The sequence below is a fragment of the Capsicum annuum genome, chromosome 12 (genome assembly GCF_002878395.1).
Source record: "Capsicum annuum cultivar UCD-10X-F1 chromosome 12, UCD10Xv1.1, whole genome shotgun sequence".
Taxonomy (NCBI): domain Eukaryota; kingdom Viridiplantae; phylum Streptophyta; class Magnoliopsida; order Solanales; family Solanaceae; genus Capsicum; species Capsicum annuum.
The window spans coordinates 12,047,580-12,067,623 of record NC_061122.1 but is presented as its reverse complement, the minus strand read 5'-3'; positions in this window follow the sequence as shown (position 1 = coordinate 12,067,623).

Below are 20,044 nucleotides of genomic sequence, written 5' to 3'. Positions count from 1 at the left end.
ATTTGTAAAATAATAAAAGGATAGATAGTGAGACCAAGATTATTACAAGATTAAGAATCAATTATATTTCAACATTAACCCCTAATGAATGTAATAATCAACACCACATTCTTACGATGACCGCCAAGGAAATCGACTCACCTCAAGATCCACCGTTTCCAAGCAAAGAACAATATTGACTTTTCCAAGCCCTATACTAAGGATGACTTTTCTAAGTCCTAAATAAGACTATACTAAGGTGGTCTACTCTAAAGAGAGAGGATTTCAAGTGTTTCAATTTTTCATCTTTCATAAACTAACTAACAAATGAACTAATAGAACATATTTATAGTCTAACTTATTACATAACAAAATGACCACAATACCCTTAATGAAAAGGGGTGGTCATGGAGTGTTACTTGGACAAGGCTAAGTAATCAAAATGTCCTTAATGAAGGTCCAAAATCGTGATTCCTCAATATTCAATGCTCCAAGCAATCTTTCACGCGTGGGATTGCTCTTTGGTGTACTCAAATCGGCCCCTCCATGTAGGATCCCATTTTTTTAATGTGACCAAAGCTTGATGCCCCACGTACTGACTTCGAATGATGTCATTGAAAGCTAAGGTGGCCATTTGAATCGTATCGCGTGGATATACAATTGCAATCAACGTGTCATCAGTAGAAATTGACACGGCTTACCTAAATAGGTAATGATAAAAACACCCCTCCCAATGAAGCAGGCATGTTGAAAGGGAAGAGCTTGCTTAGTACCTCTACTCCATCTTATATAATAAGAGAATACTTTATGAAAATTACATTGATAATTTATTTTTAAACACTACTTACCATTTATAAAAAAAATCAGATATAATAATTATAATAATTCTCTTTTAATATATAGTACAGACTTCCTACCTAACAAACATAATACTTTTTTTAAAAAAAAAAGCATAATACATTTTAAAACACTTATGCTATATTTATATTGCATACATAATTCACTTTTAACACATTGTGTAATTGTTATAAATGGTTTAATAAAACAAAAAAGTATGTTTAAAAGTAGTAAACTTTTATTTTTTTAAACCTCTGGATAACCCACAACTGCTATAACTTATGTTCTTTTGGTGAACATTTTATTCGCACTGAATAAATCCTCCGTTGTGTAATAACCAACAAACCACATCAAAAATTTAAACCAAATAATTATTTTATAAAAATAGAATATCTGTGTAATTTTTCCGATAAAAAAGGGGTCTAATTCAAATGTCTAACATTAACGAGGGGCTTTGAGCTAAAAGTGACAAAAAAGTTTGAAAATGTGATGTAGGTGACTCAAGTCTTAATAATTGGGTGTAGGTGACAATTACTTTATTATGAATTAAGAAAGTTGTGAAAGTTTGAAAATAACCTACAAGTTTTTGAATTTACACTTTGATCCAAATGTTAGTTAATATAATGGGAAACGGAGGGGAAAAAGGCGTGTTTCTCTCTCTTCTCATTCATTGTTGTTTTTTCTCTCTTCACAATTTTTATTGTTCATTGTTGTTGCTTCTTTATTCATCATTTTCTGCTTCATTATCATCATCTTCTACTTCATTATCATCTTTATCTTCTTCTTGTCGACCGTTGTTGTTGTTTTTACCATTACTACTGCTACTTGACCAATTTTTAGGTGAAATATTATTTCGTACAACACTTTCCAGTTAAGCATTACTTCATAGGTGACTTTGATAAGTAAAATTTTAATTTTTAGTCGAATTTCTCATCTGGGTACACAACTACTGTTGTTTTTTTAATAATGGATAGAACCCGATTATGAATCCAACATAAGAGCCCACAATTTAAACAGATCACTCATTTGTGGCATCAAATGAGTAATTTGTTGCAACAGAAGACTCATATGTTGGATTCATGTTCATGGTTCTATAGTGCCCGTATCATGAATCGAACAGCTGGGTAATCTATTGCAACAGATGAGTTATCTGTTGCAACAGACTAGTTATCTGTTGAAACAGACTATTTATCTGTTGCAATAGATGAGTAATCTTTTTGAAAAAACACAATATAGCTCCTGCCATAAACCCAACAGATAATCAATATGTTTCAATTCTTGCTATTCCTACTGAATTTAAAATTATTTCTTATATCCAATCATCGACATATTTGTTGAGATGAAGAAATAGATAGAATCAGGGGTGGAGCCAGCCTTCTGTTAGAAGGTTCGGCCAAATCTCCTTCGATGAAAAAGTATACTATTTATACATGATTAAAATTATTTTTTATGTGGTTAAAGTAGGTGTTGAACCCCCTTCGACTAAGTTTCCTTTGAATATGGAACCCCCTTAGTTGAAATCCTAAGTTTTCTTTGAATATGGAACCCCCTTCGTTGAAATCCTGGTTCCGCCTCTGGACAGAATGAAAATTAAATAAGAATTAAAATGCCAAATCCAATCAAACATAAATTTTTTACTAAACAAAAACAAATAAAAACACATAGACTAAAAGAAAAAAATAATCTAATTATTATTATTATTATTATTATTATTATTATTATTATTATTATTGCCAGTCGGCCAATCTTTAACCGGCAGCAGCGGGCCCTCCTCATCCTGCGAATCTCCTGGACCATCCTTGCTCTCACAGCGGTCAACTCCCATCATAGGTCATTAACCTCCCTCTGAAGTTCCCGCACAGTGTCTTGTAGAATAGCAACTTTCCACACTTGATCAACCATATCTAGAACACACATGAATTAAAAAAATGTAAAAACAAAAGTAAAGAAAAGAATCCAAATGTAATACAATGTATACTACCAATTGGGTATATTTAAACAAAAAGCAAGAAAAAATTACCTGAGTCAGGGAAAAGGTATCTATTCTTTGAAGAGAAAGTGGTTGAAGGTGTAATATGAAATACAAGATGCAAGAAATAAATAGAGTGCAGTAAAATGAATAAGTAAGGAGAGACCTATTTATAGAGGATTGAATTTGATTGAGCTAGGTAAAAAGACGCGGCTGTTCACCTCCCTTTAATAATTATATTCAAACTGGTGACTTTTTGATTACTGTAAAAAGTTATGACTTAATTAAATCAAAGCTGCTGACTGACTTTTTTATTGTGGCAACAGATTGTATATGTGTTGCATCAAATAACCCATCTATGGCAATGGATATACCATCTATTGCGACAAATCGACCATCTATTGAAAGAGCTTTTTTTATTTCTTCTAACAGTTGATTCATCAGTCGCAACAGATAAGGAATTTGATTCATTAGCTGTTTTGAATGTGTTACCTTAATAAATAAATTAAAAATATATTCTAAAACAAAAAATGATGAAAAGTCATGACTTGTTGCCTATTTAATATTAACATCAGTTATTAAAATTAAATAACTATTTTTTTACTGTTATAAATTGTGGTTTATCGTTTATTTCTTTATTATTTATTTATGAAATGTTTTCATACTAAATAATCAAAAAGTCATGACTTTTCACCCTATCAATAACAATAACCTTTTTTTTATTAATAGTCATGTGTCGTAACATATGATCCATCTGTCGTAATAGATTAATCATTTGTTGCAACATATGGTGCATCTGTTGCCACAAATGCTCAATCCTTACCTCCAACCGTCGATATATTGTAAATAAGGAATAGCCAGAATGAAAATTAAATAGTAAATAAGAATTAAAATCCAAAGTCGACCAAGCATAGATTTTTGAATTCATTATATACAAATATATACCATAAACAAAACATACATTAGGTTCCTCCCTTAGGCAGATCTGATATATTAAAAGAAAATACATACGCTAAAGGAAAAATATAACCTAGTTATTATTATTACTATTATTGTTATCATTATTATTATTATTGTCAATCGGTCAATCGTCATCTGGCAGCAGCAGGGCCCTCCTCAGCCTTGCTCTCATGTCGCTCATCTCCCATTGGAGTTTATGAATCTGCCTTTCATGTTCCTGCAAGGAGTCACGCAAAATTACCTTGTTCAAATCTAGATCATCCATATCTAGAAGTGTGAATTATGTATAATTACATCTCTTAATTAAATAAAACTGGTGACTTTTCGAATATGTAAATTAAAAAAATGAATGTAAATACATCATTTTATCTTTTATTGTATTTAGGAAAAAAAAGAAAATTGCTTTAAAATAAATCTATCAGATGGGTAATCTATTGCAAAATATATTCTATCTGTTTGATAATTTACAATATATCGACAATCTGTTGCAACAGATGCATATATCTTTTTGATTATTTCCAATAGATAAGTCATATGTTGCAACAAATTGATCATCTGTCATAACAGATGTCTGTAATTGTTTGATAATTTTAATAGATTTGTCATATGTTGCAATGGGTTAGTCATCTATTTATCAAATTAAGCCATAGATGGGCTAGGAAGAATAAGATGTGTGCAGATGGATAGATCCACTTTCATGTGTGGGAGTTATGTATTACTGATAAGGTCATTGGGACAACACACATAAAGTACAGTATTTTTGTGAATGCAATTTTTAACCGATTAGGCATTGACCATCAAAACAAGATCCTGCATTGTACATTTAAGTTTGATAGGTTCAAATTGATAAGGCCGAGAGGACCATAAAGATGGTGATGATACCTTGTTACGAATTACTAACGTTTGTTGCTCATGTTTATGCGTGTCAAGTTTTGAGAAGGGGTCAATATTTGGTGTCATTGCAGAGTTCCAATAGCGATTGGACTTAACTTTAAGTGTGCATTGGAGTCTGATAAGACCTTCGAAGCCTCGCACTGCATCAAACAAGAATGAAAAACTAATAAAAATTCCTCTGGCCCAAATTTATATGGAAGGGTTGTTTGAGAAAATAATTATACGCCAGAAGAAGCCATAGGAGAATACCTGTGAGGGAAAAGGGAGTTGATGAAAGACTATATCATCTGAGAGCTAATTGACGCGGAAACATAGGGTAGCAAGAAACTTTTAGCAAATCTGGGCCAATGAAATCGAATTAAAACATGAGAAATCTGAATCAACTAAAATATGAAAATGTATCCTGGAATGAAAATTCATCTGTTGTCTCTCTCAAAGAAAAATAATGCAAATGGACACTTTGCTAGGGAGGTGTGACTAGGTAGTGTGGTTAGGATGATCACCTACATATAAAATAGCAGAACACCAAGAAAGTAGCTTTGTGGGCACCGAGGGCTAAAATGATGTACACTAAGTCAAGAAAACTTGCGCCAAGAACAGGTGCACTTAAAATAAGGAATCTAAGTGAAGGGGAAAATTTATGAATTTTAAATTGCATCCCATGCCTTCTTGCTTGTGGTTTTGATTCGGTCCACTGCTATTGACCTGATCGAAATCACAAACAAGATTGAAAGACAGATTGAGTATCATTACTTCCTTAGCAATATGGATATAATTGATTGTGTTTTCTTACCTTAGCATGCTTTCAACATATCATGGAGAAGATTAGATGTTTCTTGTAGTGTGTGAATCCCGATAATTTTCAAGCTTGCCTCCAATTTGCTGATTTGATATTCAAGTTTGTCGTTGCCATCTTTGAGGATAGTATAGATTTCTTGGTCTTTTGTGAGCTCGACAATGAGAAACACTTCCTTCATAGTTGTGGCGTTATAAAAGGCCTTCAGAAGGCTCCCGAAACACTTTCTTCAGAAGGATTAAATGATACATGGTGGGTCACTATGTTTGTTTTAGGTCAACATATTGATGCACACTCAAGCAATGGTCCCAATAGTTGAACATCTCACTCTCTCCGACATTGTCCAATGTAGATTGTTCAACCAACCTTCAATGGATTTGATGGGAATGAGCCTCGAATTACGTAACAACTTATCTAAACTGATTATATTATTAGTGGAATCAATTTAGATCAAATGTTATGTAATTCCAGGCTTATTATCCTATCAAATCCATTAAAGATTAGTTGAACAAGCTGCATTGAACAGCGCTCGAGAAAGTGAGATGTTCAACTGTTCGGACTATTGCTTAAGTGTGCATCAACATATTGACCTAAAACAAACATAATGACCTATCATGTATCATTTAAGCTTTCTGATGAAAATGTTTCGAAAGCCTTCTGAAGGCCTTTTACAATGCCACAACTTTGAAGGAAGTGTTCCTCATTGTTGAGCTCATAAAAGACCAAAAACTCTATACTAACCTCACAAAAGGCAATGATAAGCTTGAATATCAAATCAGCAAGCTAGTGGCAAGCTTGAAAATTATCAGGATTTACATACTACAAGAAGCATCTAATCTTCTCCAAGATATATTGAAAGCATGCTAAAAAAAAAATCAATTATATACATATTGCTAAGGAAATAATGATACTCAATCTGCCTTTCAATCTTGTTTGTTGTTCCGATCAGGTCAATATCAATGGACTTAATTGGAACCACAAACAAGAAGGCATGGGATACAGTTTAAAATTTAGAAATTACCGCCTTCGCTTAGATTCTTTATTTTAACTGCAGCTGTTCTTCGCGCAAGTTTTCTTGGTGTTTTGTTATTTTCTATGTAGCTGATCATTTCGACCACGCTACTTAGACGCAGCTCCCTAGCAAAGTACCCAGCTGCACTATTTTCTTTAAGATAGACAACAAAAGGATTTTCAATACTAGATACACTTTCATATTTGTACTTGATTCAGATTTCTCGTGTTCTAAGTCAATTTCATCGGCCAGATTCACTATCACCTCCCCTCTTATCCTATGTTTCGTCTTTAATTATCTCTCAGATGATATAGTCTTTCATCAACTCCCCTTTTCCCTCACATTTATTCTCTTACCATACCTTCTAGCATATAATCATCACCCCGAGCAACCCAACCATTTAAATTTGGGCTAGGGCGATAACTATATTAATTTCCGTTCTTGGTTGAATTGTGGGTGGCTTCGAGGCCCTCTCAGATTCTAATGTGCCCTAAAAGTTAGTCCAATCACTATCGAATCTTCTTACAATGCTACCAATACTTGATCCCTTCACAAAGCTTGACACGTAAACATGAGTAATAACTGTCATTAAATCTTAACAGGGTATCAGAACCATATTCATGGTCCCTTAGCCTTATCAGTTCAGACCTATCAAAATTAACTGTAAAATTGCAGATATTTTATTTGAATGATCAATGCCTGATCGGTACAAAAAATTCACAAAATCAGTGTACTCTATGTGTGTTTTCACGATAACATTATTAGTATTACATACCTCCCATAAATGAAGTGGTTCCATCTGCAAGCAACTTATTTCTCCGAACCCATCTTTACTATAGCCTCTTGTGTTGGTCGGGCAAAAATTGATCAACTTTAATTTCCTTACATCTACAAACAAGAGAAAAATAATTGATGTCAAATAAGAGAAGAACAAAAATAATATTATCCATTTGTTGTAACAGATTACACATCTGTTGCAACAGGCTCCACATCTGTTGCAACAACTTTTCCTTTGTTCAACAGATTGTAAATCTATTGTAACAGATGTGGAGTCTGTAACAACAGATGTGTAAACTATTAAAATACATTAAACCAGCCTTGCTAGTGGTTTGAATTGTTCCAACAGTTGCTCCGTCTGTTACAACATCAACAACAACATCAACAACAAAGAAACAACATCATTTGTTTCAACACCATTAACAAAACCACACCACAAGTTCCAACAACACCAAACCCACCAACATCAATAACAGCATCAACAACAAAGAAATAAATAAAATACATATAAAAAATGATACTGCCAATAAGGCTTTTAAACTTCTCCTAATAGATGATTTTTTTTGCATATTTTAATAAAAATATCGGTTCGTTCATTCACGACTTAAAAGTAATATTTTCTTCAAAAAATTTAAATAAATATGATATGGGTAAAAGGTAGTTAAATTAAAAAAATAGATGTAAATAACTAATTTAAATAACTTGCAAAGAAGAAGACAAGAATGAAAGAGCAATAGTGAACCATACCTGTAATGTCAAAAGCTATGGGATCAAAACATCAACTTCAATCGAGCAAAGATAAATATCAATTTAGATCTGAAAGGATCCTTATGAGAAAGAGAAGAGAAAAGAGAGAAAAAAGGAGACGACTGTGACAATCCTAAAGAGGAGAGAAAGAAAAAAAAGGGAGATGAATAAATTTTGGACTTAAGGAGAGATAATTCTAGACATGGGTTTAAATATTTATTAGTCTTCATTAATAACTTGAGGGGCATGAGGAAGATGGGCGACATTGAAAAGACAAAATAAGACTGCTCAACGGGGAGATTTTTAAGTTATCCAAGAAATATTTTTTACCGCCTTAGTAGTACTATTTTATCTTTCTTCTTTCAGACAGAAGATTGCTTTAAAATTAAAAAAAATCAAATAGATATGTCATCTGTTGCAGCAGATATCAATATCTATTTAAAAATTTTCAACAACTTAGTCATCTGTCACAACAGATGAAATGTCTATTGGATAATTAAATCAGATATGTCATCTATTGCAATAGATATAAATATCTTTATGAAAATTTCCAACAGCTCGGTTATTTAGCACAACAGATGCAAATGTCTATTTGATAATTAAATCATATTGGTAATTTGTTGCAACAGATCTCAATATCTATTTAGAAATTTCCAACAACTCAATCATTTGTTGCAAGTTTCAATTGATTTAGCTAGAACTAGGGGTGAGTGCATGGGATCAACTACAACTTTAATTGAGTCTTTACAATTGTATGATATTGGTATTGTGTTCCTTTCGACCCGAGTCATCGATAGATCACTCTAAGTTGAAACGATTCATATTAACTTAATGTTAATATGATACCTAACTTTATTTAGCTAGAACTAAGGATGAGTACATAGGGTTGATTACAATTTCAATTGAGTCTTTGCAATTGCAAGATATTGGTATTTCTTTTCTCCCGACCTGAATCGTCGATCGATTACTCTGAGTTGAAATGATTTATATTATGTTAAGATAATACATAAATTGATTTATATAGAACTAGGTATGAGTACAAAGGGTCAACTGCAACTTCATTAAGTCTTTGTAATTGCATAATGTTGGTATAGTGTTCGTTCCGACCTGAGTCGCTAATCATCAATCAGGCAAAATGATTCATATTAACTTATTGTTAATATAATACCTAAATTGATTTATCTAGAACTAGGGATAAGTACATAGGGTCAACTACAACTTTAATTGAGTCTTTACAATTGCATGATGTTGGTATTGCATTTCTCCCGACCCAAGTCATCGATCGATCACTCTGATTTGAAACTATTTATATTAACTTAATGTTAAGCTAATACCTAAATTTATTTAGCTATGACAGGGGATGAGTACATAGGGTCAACTACAACTTCAATTGCATGATGTTGGTATTACGTTTCTCCCAACCTAAGTCATCAATTGATCACTCTGAGTTGAAACGATTCATATTAACTTAATATTGAGATAATAACTAAATTAATTTAGCTATAACTAGGGATTAGTACATAGGGTCAACTACAACTTCAATTAAGTCTTTGTAATTGCATGATGTTGGAATTGTGTTCCTCCCGACCCGAGTCATCGTTCGATCACTTTGAGTTGAAATAATTCATATTAACTTAATATTAAGCTAATACCTAAATTGATTTAGCTAAAACTAGGGATGAGTACATAGGTTCAACTACAACTTCAATTGACTCTTTGTAATTGCAAGATATTGGTATTGCGTTTCTCCCGACTCGAGTTGCCAATCAATCACTCTGAGTTAAAATGATTCATGTTAACTTATTGTTAAGATAATACCAAAATTGATTTATATAGAACTAGGTATGAGTACATAGGGTCAACTACAACTTCAATTGAGTCTTTACAATAGAAAGAAGTTGGTATTGCGTTTCTCCCGACCCGAGTCGTCGATTGGTCACTCTGAGTTGAAACGATTCATTTAACTTATTGTTAATCTAATACATCAATTGAATAGTGTTCCAGTTGAACTTAATACACATTACTATGATGAGACAATTAAAAATTATATCTTATAAAATTTAAAAAATTAAGATTAATTCAGACCAAATTAACAATTTCAAAACTTATCATTCTTTTTCAAAAATACAAACCAACCCATATAAATCATCCATTTGAGGAAAAAATGTTTCATCATTTCAAATCTTGAACTCTTGATCTTTTCTTTCTCTCTCAATAATACAGACAACAACTACTCAACATATTGTTCAACCCTTCAAAATAGATTGATTTTCTTCCCATTTTCGACCACATAGTTGTTATTTTTGACTTTATTCTCACTTGTATACATTGTTTTCTATGTCTTCGTAGGTAACAGAGTTCGAGAAGAGTTATACATTTGTTCTTTGTTCTAAAAATTAGGGCTTTTTAGTTAATAATTGAAAAGAAGACTTTTAGTTATAGTACCTTCGAGAATGGGTTAATATTTTTGAGTTTTGATGCTAAAAAACTAGGAAGAACCTGAGAAAGCCGTAGTTTGTATCGCAGTGTTGGATGGTATTTTTGGTGTTGTAGGTGGTGTCGGTATTAATGGTCTTGGTGGTGGTGTCGGTGGTCTTAGTGTTGGTATTAGTGGCATTGGTGGTGGTGTTGGCGGTCTTAGTGGTCTTGGTGTAGGTATTGGGGGCATTAGTGGTGGTATTGATGGTCTTGGTGATCTTGGTAGTGGTGGTAGTCTTGGTGGTAGTATTGGTGGTCTTGGTGGCATTGTTTGTAGTCTTGGTGGCATTGGTGGTCCATCTGTTGCAATAGGTGGAACATCTATTGGGAGATATTAAATAAGTTTCTAAACAGATTCCCCATCTGTTCCAACTGATGGGTAATTCATTTAAATATTTTTTTGTAATGTGGTGTATAATAATTTATTAAAATTTGTGGTCCAATTGATGTATTTTTTATTTTTCTATTATTTATAGTTAAAATATGTCTCCCAAAAGAAAAGAAACTGAAAGTGGATCAACTTCTGACCACCTGACAAAAAAGGCTAGAGTACAGATGGATTCGGAGAAACTTCCTGAACAATCTCGGTCAGGGAAAAATAAAATTGAGGAAAGTTAGGAAAAGGGAGGTGAAGAAGGGTATATATAGGTTGGTGAGGAATATAAAAGTGAGGAGGAAGGAGAAGATAAACAATAAGAGAAAGAAGTAGAAAGTGAGAAAGAGGATGTTGATCAACATGATGATAATGTATCACATATAGGGCGTGAATTAAGATCGAAATCCCAGCGTGATCCTGTCAAACCTGTTAGTATAGAAAGGTTTCAAGTTGTGATGCCTATAGATGACCCTGCAGAACTAACTGGTAATCTTGTACTTAAATGTCAGTTGAGGAAACCTTTTGATGAATTTAGGAATATTATGAAGAATGAAAACATACACGAACTCTTTAAGAAGAGTTTCTTTGGATGCTTTCTTGAGCTGCCTGAGGACCACACTGCATGTTTCCAAATGAGCAAGGTATATGGTCTTCTCAAGTGCTGGATCAAGTACATGAGGGATGATAAACATTCGAAGTGGGGGGCAAAATAATGGATGAAATTTGGATCAACTATTATGGCATGCCAGTTTGCTTTGGCTCGAAAGAGTTTGCCATAGTGACAAGCTTGAGATGTTATCGTCCAGAAGAACCTCTCATTAATGAAACACCCCACAAAAGTTCCAAGGCAAGTAGGAAAACCAAACCACCACTATCAAATAAAGGGAAGGCATTGCCCCAGCGACCACCCACCAAAACCAACAAACATAAGGAAAAACTAGATGGGTTATTGGACATTACTGGACGTGGGTACAAAGTCAATAAGTGGATAGAACATCTTAATTATAAAGCCATATCAAAGAATTCCAAGGAGCGATTGTGCTTCGTTTGGTTTGCCTATTTCATTATATTGGAAAGAGACATCCAGAAAGTTATAGAAGATGATTTGCTGAAGATTGTTGAGGATTTTGATAAATTCCACAATTATCCCTAGAGATACGATAGTTTCTACTTGACTATCAAATATTTACTGACAAAGCTAACCCCCAAAGACGATCACATTATACGACTTTCCTTGGGCTTTCGTGATAAATATAATCACTATTTGTTTACTCATCCATTAATTTGTATTGAATAATTAATATAACTTTTTTTGCTTGCCTCCTGTTTAAATATTTTAGGCTTGAGCATTTAAAGCCATTTCTCACCTCCGAAAGTAGGTCAAGGATTACCCGGATGAGGTTTCTCATCCAAGGATCCTTAGGTGGTTGGCTGCCATGAGCAGCATGAGAATTAAGGAAGCTGATCTCTTTAACCCTCTTGATAATGCAGTACGTCTTCTTTCAAGTAAAATAAATTGACTAGGAAAGATATTAAAACAGATGTGTCATCTGCTGCGACAAATAGGCCGTCTGTTGCAATAAATTACCCGTCTACCATAACTGGTGCAACTGATGGGTAATCTATTGCGACAGATGATTTTCCATATTTCACAACAGATTACCCATCTGTTGCATTGGTTCACTAAACCTGACTCAACAAATTACCCATCTGCTGCAAATTATGCAACGGATGAATAATCTAATGCTACAAATTGTTAATCTATTGTGAAAAACAAATAAGATATTGCGTAAGTTTTCTATGTTAACATGTAACCCAACTGACTGCAAATAATTATATGATTTAAATATATCTATCTTTCTCTATAGGTTGTGCATCCATGGATCGTGCCTTCTAAGCAGGGTTGGGGATGACTTCTTTTATTACTCTAGGTCTTGTTGATATAATAGCAAACCCAATAGTGGAGTTAATAAAGAAGGAATTGGCTGGATAAAGGCCTTAAGAAAAGCAGTAAGGCAAGGTCAGCCTAATGTTGACGCTCTTCATGACCAACCTACTGCAACAGATTCGGGTGCTTCTTCTGAGGGTGTTGCTGATGTTGGTGGCAACCATGTTGATTCCAGTCGTGATGATGACCATGTTGATGCATAAGAAAAAAATAAATATTCTTAAAATCACCTTTTACAAAGGTCCCTCTCACCTTTACACCGATCTTTCTCACCCTTACAGTGGTCCTTCTCACCCCTCTTCACCCCCATAGTCTCATTGTAAATGCAAAGAGTGCAACGACAGATAGGATAAAATCTTTGAAAAATTAAAGTCTATCACTGAAGTTGTCGAGGAATAGAAGTCGAAGAGGGGTGTTATAAGACCTCATAAAGTTCTCACGTCGTTTAAGTCGTTAATATGAGTTAAAAAAAAGCTCAACACTTAGAATTTTTGCTAAGTGTTCCAACACTTAGTTTATTTTATGATGTGAATCTTCGTTGAATTATTTTACGACCTTTCCGACCTCCGTTTCTTTAAATTATTGATGTGTTGCTATGGGGCAAGTCAAGAGTACGTCCCGGGAGAGTTTGAAAATTTTTAGATGAGCTTAAGGCCGTGTTTGGGTTGGAAAAATAGTAGCAAAAGGCGATAGCGGGGCGTTGCCCTGGGTTCCCCACCGCTTTAGCCAAAGCGTCACCCTGGGTTCCCCCACCGCATTAGCCAAGGCGTTGCCCAGGTTTCTCTGGCGCTCCAGGCAGGGCTCCACCTTGGATATCGCACCCAACCTATTTTCAGCTTCCTACTCTGTCATTAAGGGTAGGATGGTACTTTTCCAGCCCTTTATCACCTCTAACACCGGATTTAATCCCAAGAAAACCAAAATAGTGGTATTTTCATCAAAATCTCTCAAGAAACTCTATTAGGGTTTCAACCTAAAAACACAAATATCTTAAGATTCAACTGTGGGTTTTCGTTAATTCTTTGAGATTCAGGTTCTCCTTTCTGAGGGCTACGAGAAGCACCTACTAATTGCACGATTCACAACAAAAGGTTAAGAGGTCACCCAAAAGCTTCAAGTTTAAGGTATGTGGGTTTTGAACAAGAAAATCCTTTCGTTCTTGTGCCCAAAAATTTTAGTTTTTCTTAAAGAATTTCATATTTCCATGCATTCATATTATTTTAATATATTTTAAGTTTATGATATTCTAACTTGCTCAAGTCTTGAGTTGCATGATTATTTACATATTTATGGTTTGAATTGACAAGTTATGCTTTAAGTGACAAATTCCTATGTTCATGTTATATTTTCAAGAATTCCCAAGACTTTTTATGAACTGAGCCTTATTGTTGAATTATGAGTTTTCGAGAATGAGTAGTTGACGAGTTTTAAAGAATTGCAAGAAGTATATTTATATTTCCGTTATTATGAGATCTTTAAAGCTTTGATGATAAGTCTATCAAGATTTTAAGAAAGAAGTGAGTTTTGATCCTAAGTTAAAAAAGAAATCCGCACCCTTGATTTTGAGATAAAGGGAATGCATTTTGGCTCCCATCACATATTGTTGAAATGTTTTAAGGTGGATTTTCTTAAATTCTGAGTTATGTAAGGGAGTAGTATTTAGCACCGAGTTGGGCTTGATTCTTAGGTCTCATGCCACAGAACTACGTGCCCCCATAGGTTTCTGATTTACCCTAAGTGGGTTAAGATAGTGATCAGTAAAGTTAAGGTTCTATCTGATGGCAAGGATAGAACAGCTCTCCCCAACGTGGGTAAGACGTTAGACTATATGTAGCTCACGTGGTTTATGTCGGTTAGAAGAAACTCCCTAAGTCCCAATCCTAAAGTTATGAATTCCCAAAGTTCTACTTTTCTATGACAAAAGCTTGAGTTTTGAAAGTATTAGTGATTTGAAAGTACATACCCTGAAGGCTAATGTTTTAAGATTTCCTCCCGGCTATGATTTGCTAATAAAGAAAGCTTTGAGGTTTTTAAGTAAGGTATGATGACTCACATGATTTATATTATATGTCTTTCCATTCATGATTCTTTGAGAATTTTATTCAAGTTATGTGAGTTATCCATTACAGCATGCATGATTTCCATGAATACTTATGATATTTGATTTTTAAATTTCATATATCCCCAATGCTCAGTACATTCCCAAAGTACTGATCCATATACATGTCTGTGTGCTACATTTTCTTGTAATGTAGGTTAAGGTGTTCATTCCCAGTCTCACCAGTTATTTCTCAGGTAATTCCATCTACATATCAGCAGTAGTGAGTCCTCATAATTCGGGGACCATTCATCTTCAGACATTCATTTATTTAGTAGTGGTTTATCCTTTACCAGTCGAGTATGAGTCAGTTGGGAACCTGTCCCAATGGCTCTCTAGTTTTGAGTAATAGAGGCTTGTTAGACTAGGTATCAAATTGTTAGTATTTTAAGATTTTCTGTATTTTTTACTGTTCAGACAGAGTGTTTCATTCATGTTTCTTATCATTTGGTATGACAGTATTAAAGTTTATGCATTCTATCCCTAAGTAAGTTAATATATGAAGTAGCAGGCTCAAAGGGGTTAGCTTAGGGCTACTTGTAGACTTAAGCATCGTGTGAAATTTCGGGACCCAGTTTCTGGGCGTTACAAACTTGGTATCAAAGCCTAAGGTTTAAGGATTCCTAGAGAGTCTGACAAGCCGCATCGAGTAGAGTTGTGATCATCGGTGTGTAGCACTCCACATCTATGAGCAAGAGGCTACGAAACATTTTAGGAAGAAAAAGTCATTTCTTTATTTCCAAGTCTATCATGCTTAAATTTGTCTTTCTCTCAGCTATTAACTCGTGCACTCTTATTTCAGCAAATACCTTCCCATCGACACTGCAGAAACAACAATGATCAGCAACTTCAGCCTGCTGATCCTCTAAATAAAAACGTGTCCCATGCCGAGTTTTGGGCACTTTCTAAGTGTTAGCCCAAGTCGTCACTACGAATATCTAGGCCAACTAGGCCGCAACCCCATAGCAGTAGGGAGGTGATCTAGCTGCTATAAGAATTCATGATTTTATGAGGATGAATCCGCCAGAATTCTATGGGTCTAAGGCAGGTGAGGACCCACAGTTATACCTTGAGGAGATAAGAAAGATCACACAGGTGATGCATGTGGCTGAGGGAGAAAGTGTAGAGTTGGCGTCTTACAGGTTGAAGGACATTGTGTATGACTGGGTTGTTTCTTGGAGGAAGAATAGGGAGAGGAGGATGCTCCTATTACTTGGCAAGTATTCCAAGATGCATTCTTGGATAGGTTCTTTCCATTAGAATTGAGAAAGGCGAAGGTAAAATAGTTTATGAATTTAAGGTAGGGCTCCATAACTGTTAAGGAGTACTACTTAAAGTTCAACCAGTTGGCCAAATAAGCTCCTAATTTGGTTTCTGACACTCGCTCTAGCATGAGTAAATTTGTGACAGGAGTTTCTAATTTAGTGTTGAAGGAATGCAGAACTGCTATGCTAAATAACGATATGGACCTATATAGATTGATGATACATACGCAACAAATAGAGGCAGATAAGATTAAGGAGAGGGATAGAGTAAGGGCTAATAAGAGAGCCATATTCGAGCAGCACGAGTACAACCAGGCTAGGTCCCATGGAGGGAAACTCCCTCAGTTCCAGAGCCGTCCATCCATGCCAGCACCCTCATCTGCTAGTACCCCAGCGCCTAAAGGCAGACCAGAGCAGGGGAATAGGCCTTCTATGTCCAGGTCCCAGTAGAGCATGAGCAACAGGCCTACTTACCCTCCTTGTGCTAAGTGTGGTGGGACCCATCCGGGTGAGTGTTTAGTAGAGCAGTGTGGTTGTTTTGGTTGTGTCCAGATAGGATACAGGCTTAGAGAGTGCCCTCATTCCAGACAAAGAGCTTCTTCCAGCACTACTGGCGGACAATGCCAAAATCGATTCTATGCCTTACCTTCCCATCATGAGCAGAAGAATTCACCTGATGTTGTTACTAGTATGCTCCATGTCTTCTATTTTGATGTCTATGTGTTGTTGGACCTCGGGTTAAGTTTTTCTTATGTGACCGCACTTGTTGCTGTAAATTTTGAGAAGAGTCCTAAAAATATTTTTGAGCCTATTCTAGTTTCTACTCCAGTGGGGGAGTCTATTGTTGCTAAGCAAGTGTAAAAGAATTGTCATGTTACTATTCTCCATAGTGTCATACCTGTTGATTTAATAGAGTTGGAGATGGTTAATTTCGATATTATTCTGGGTATGGACTGTCTTCATTTGTCGTACCCGTGTAGTCAAATTCCAGTTCCCTGGTGAACCAGCTTTCGAGTGGTTAGGGAGTTCAGTATCTCCCAAGAGTCATTTTATTTCTTACCTCAAAGCCAAAAAGCTTATATCCAAAGGTTGCATGTATCACTTAGTCAGAGTTAAAGACACAAAGTCTGAAACTCCAAGTATCCAGTCAGTTAACATTGTCAATGAATTTCTTGATATTTTTCCTGAAGATATCCCAGAGGTACCTCCAGATAGAGATATAGAATTCGGGATTGATCTCCTTCCCAGCACTCAGTCTATTTCCATTCCTCCCTACCGTATGGCACCTGCAGAGATTAAGGAGTTGAAAGAACAACTCAAAGACCTCTTAGACAAAAGTTTTATAAGGCCCGACATATCTCCTTGGGGAGCACCTGTTCTATTCGTATGGAAGAAAGATGGTTCTTTGCGTATGGGCATTGACTATCGTCAACTTAATAAGGTCACTGTAAAAATAAGTACCCTCTTCCTAGAATTGATGATTTATTTGACCAACTCCAAGGTACAAGTTATTTCTCCAAGATAGACCTTAGATCTGGCTATCACCAACTTAAGGTAAGAGAGTGTGACATCCCAAAGATAGCCTTTAGAACCCGTTATGATCACTTTGAGTTTCTTGTTATGTCTTTCGGGCTGACTAATGCTCCAGCATCCTTCATGGACCTCATGAATTGAGTGTTCAAGAAGAATCTAGATATGTTTGTCATTGTATTCATTGATGATATTCTTGCGTATTCCCGAAGTGAGGATGACCATGCAGATCATCTTAGAATCGTCTTGCAAACTTTTAGAGACCACTAGTTGTTCGCCAAATTCGGCAAGTGCAAATTTTGGCTAAGGTCAGTTGCTTTTATGATTCATATTATTTCAGCCGAAGACATTAAATTTGATCCCCAAAAGACAAAAGCTATAAGAAATTGGCCTAGACCTATCTCTCCATCTGATATTAGGAGTTTCTTGGGTCTAGCTGGATATTACCACCGATTTGTTGAATGTTTCTCTTCTATAATGTCTCCCATGACTCGATTGACCTAAAATAAAGTTAAGTTCCTCTGGTCAGAATCCTGGGAGAAGATTTTTCAGGAGTTGAAGACTCGACTCACTTCAGCCCCTGTGTTGACTTTGCCTGATGGTGTAGATGGTTTTGTGGTATATTCTGATGCATCTAGAGTTGGCTTGGGTTGCATGTTAATCTACAAGGGTAAGGTTATAGCTTATTCCTCTAGACAGTTGAAACCTCATGAGAAGAACTACCCAACCCATGATCTTAAATTAGTTGTTGTGGTGTTTTTCCTAAAAATCTAGAGACATTACCTGTATGGCGTGCATATAGATGATTTTACTGATCATAAAAGCCTGCAGTACGTGTTGACTCAGAAGGAGTTGAATTTTAGGCTGAGGAGGTGGTTAGAATTATTAAAAGACTATGATATGAGCATGTTGTATCATTCGGGCAAGGCCAATATAGTGGCAGATGCCCTTAGCAGGTTGTCTATGGGTAGTGCTTCGCATGTGGAGGCAGGTAAGAAAGAGTTAGCTCATGATGTGCATCGTCTGGATAGGTTGGGTGTTAGACTGCTTGATTCTATTGAAGGGAGTATGTTAGTGCAGAGCCATTCCGGATCCTCTTTAGTTTCAGAAGTGAAGAAGAAGCAAGACTTAGATGCTAGTTTGGTTAGACTGAAGGAGTCGGTCAAGGACCAAAAGGTAGAAGTTTTCTCCCAAGAGGGAGATGGTATGTTGAGATTGCAGGGTAGACTATGTGCTTCGGATGTTGATAATCTAAGGCAAAGAATTATGGATAAAGTGCATGGCGCGAGATATTCCATTCATCCAGGCACTACCAAGATGTACCGCGACTAGCGGAAAATCTATTGGTGGAGCGGTAAGAAAAAAGATATAGCAGTGTTCGTGATGAAGTGTGCAATATGACAACAAGTTAAGATAGAGCACCAAAGACCTGGTGGTGTGATGCAAGAGTTTAGCTTGCCCACTTGGAAGAGAGAAGTGGTGAATATGGATTTCATGATTGGTCTACCTCTTTCCCGATGCCATCACGACTCTATTTGGGTTATTGTTGATAGCCTGATTAAGTCAGTGTATTTTTTTCCTGTGCATACATCCTATTCAGCTGAGGATTATGCTAAGTTGTATATTCGGGAGTTAGTGAGGATGCATGGAGTTACCGTGTCTATCATTTCGGATAGGGGAACTCAGTTCACTTCTTAGTTCTGGAGAACTTTTTAGAAGGGTCGTGGTGCCCAGGTCTATATGAGTTTTGTGTTTCATCCGCAGACTGATGGTCAGGCCGAGAGGACTATCCAGACTTTGGAGGACATGTTAAGGGCGTTTTCCTTGATTTCAAAGGTAGTTGGGATGAGCACTTGCCACTGATTGAGTTTGCGTACAATAATAGTTACCACTCTAGCATCCATATGGCACCATTTGAGGCTTTGTATGGCAAGAGATGTAGATCACCCATAGGTTGGTTCAAGGTGGGTGAAGTTACTTTAGTTGGGCCTAACGCGGTGTTTGAGGCAATGGAGAAGGTAAAGTTGATTAGAGAGAGGTTGAAGCTAGCTCAGAGTCGCCAAAAGTCATATGCTAATGTGAGACATACAGACTTGGAGTTCGAAGAATGATTTAGTGTATCTGAAATTTCACCCATGAAGGGGGTGAAAAGGTTTGGGAAAAAGAGAAAGCTTAGTCCCCGGTATGTTGGTCCTTATAGGATCCTGAATCGTGTTGGGAGAGTAGCTTATGAAATTGAGTTGCCTGCAGAGTTATCAGCTGTTCATCCTATCTTTCATGTCTCCATGCTTAAGAACAGTATCAGTGATTTTGTTGTTATAGATCCTTCAGAAAGCTCTGATGTTCGGGACAGTCTTTCATTTGAAAAGGTTTCGGTT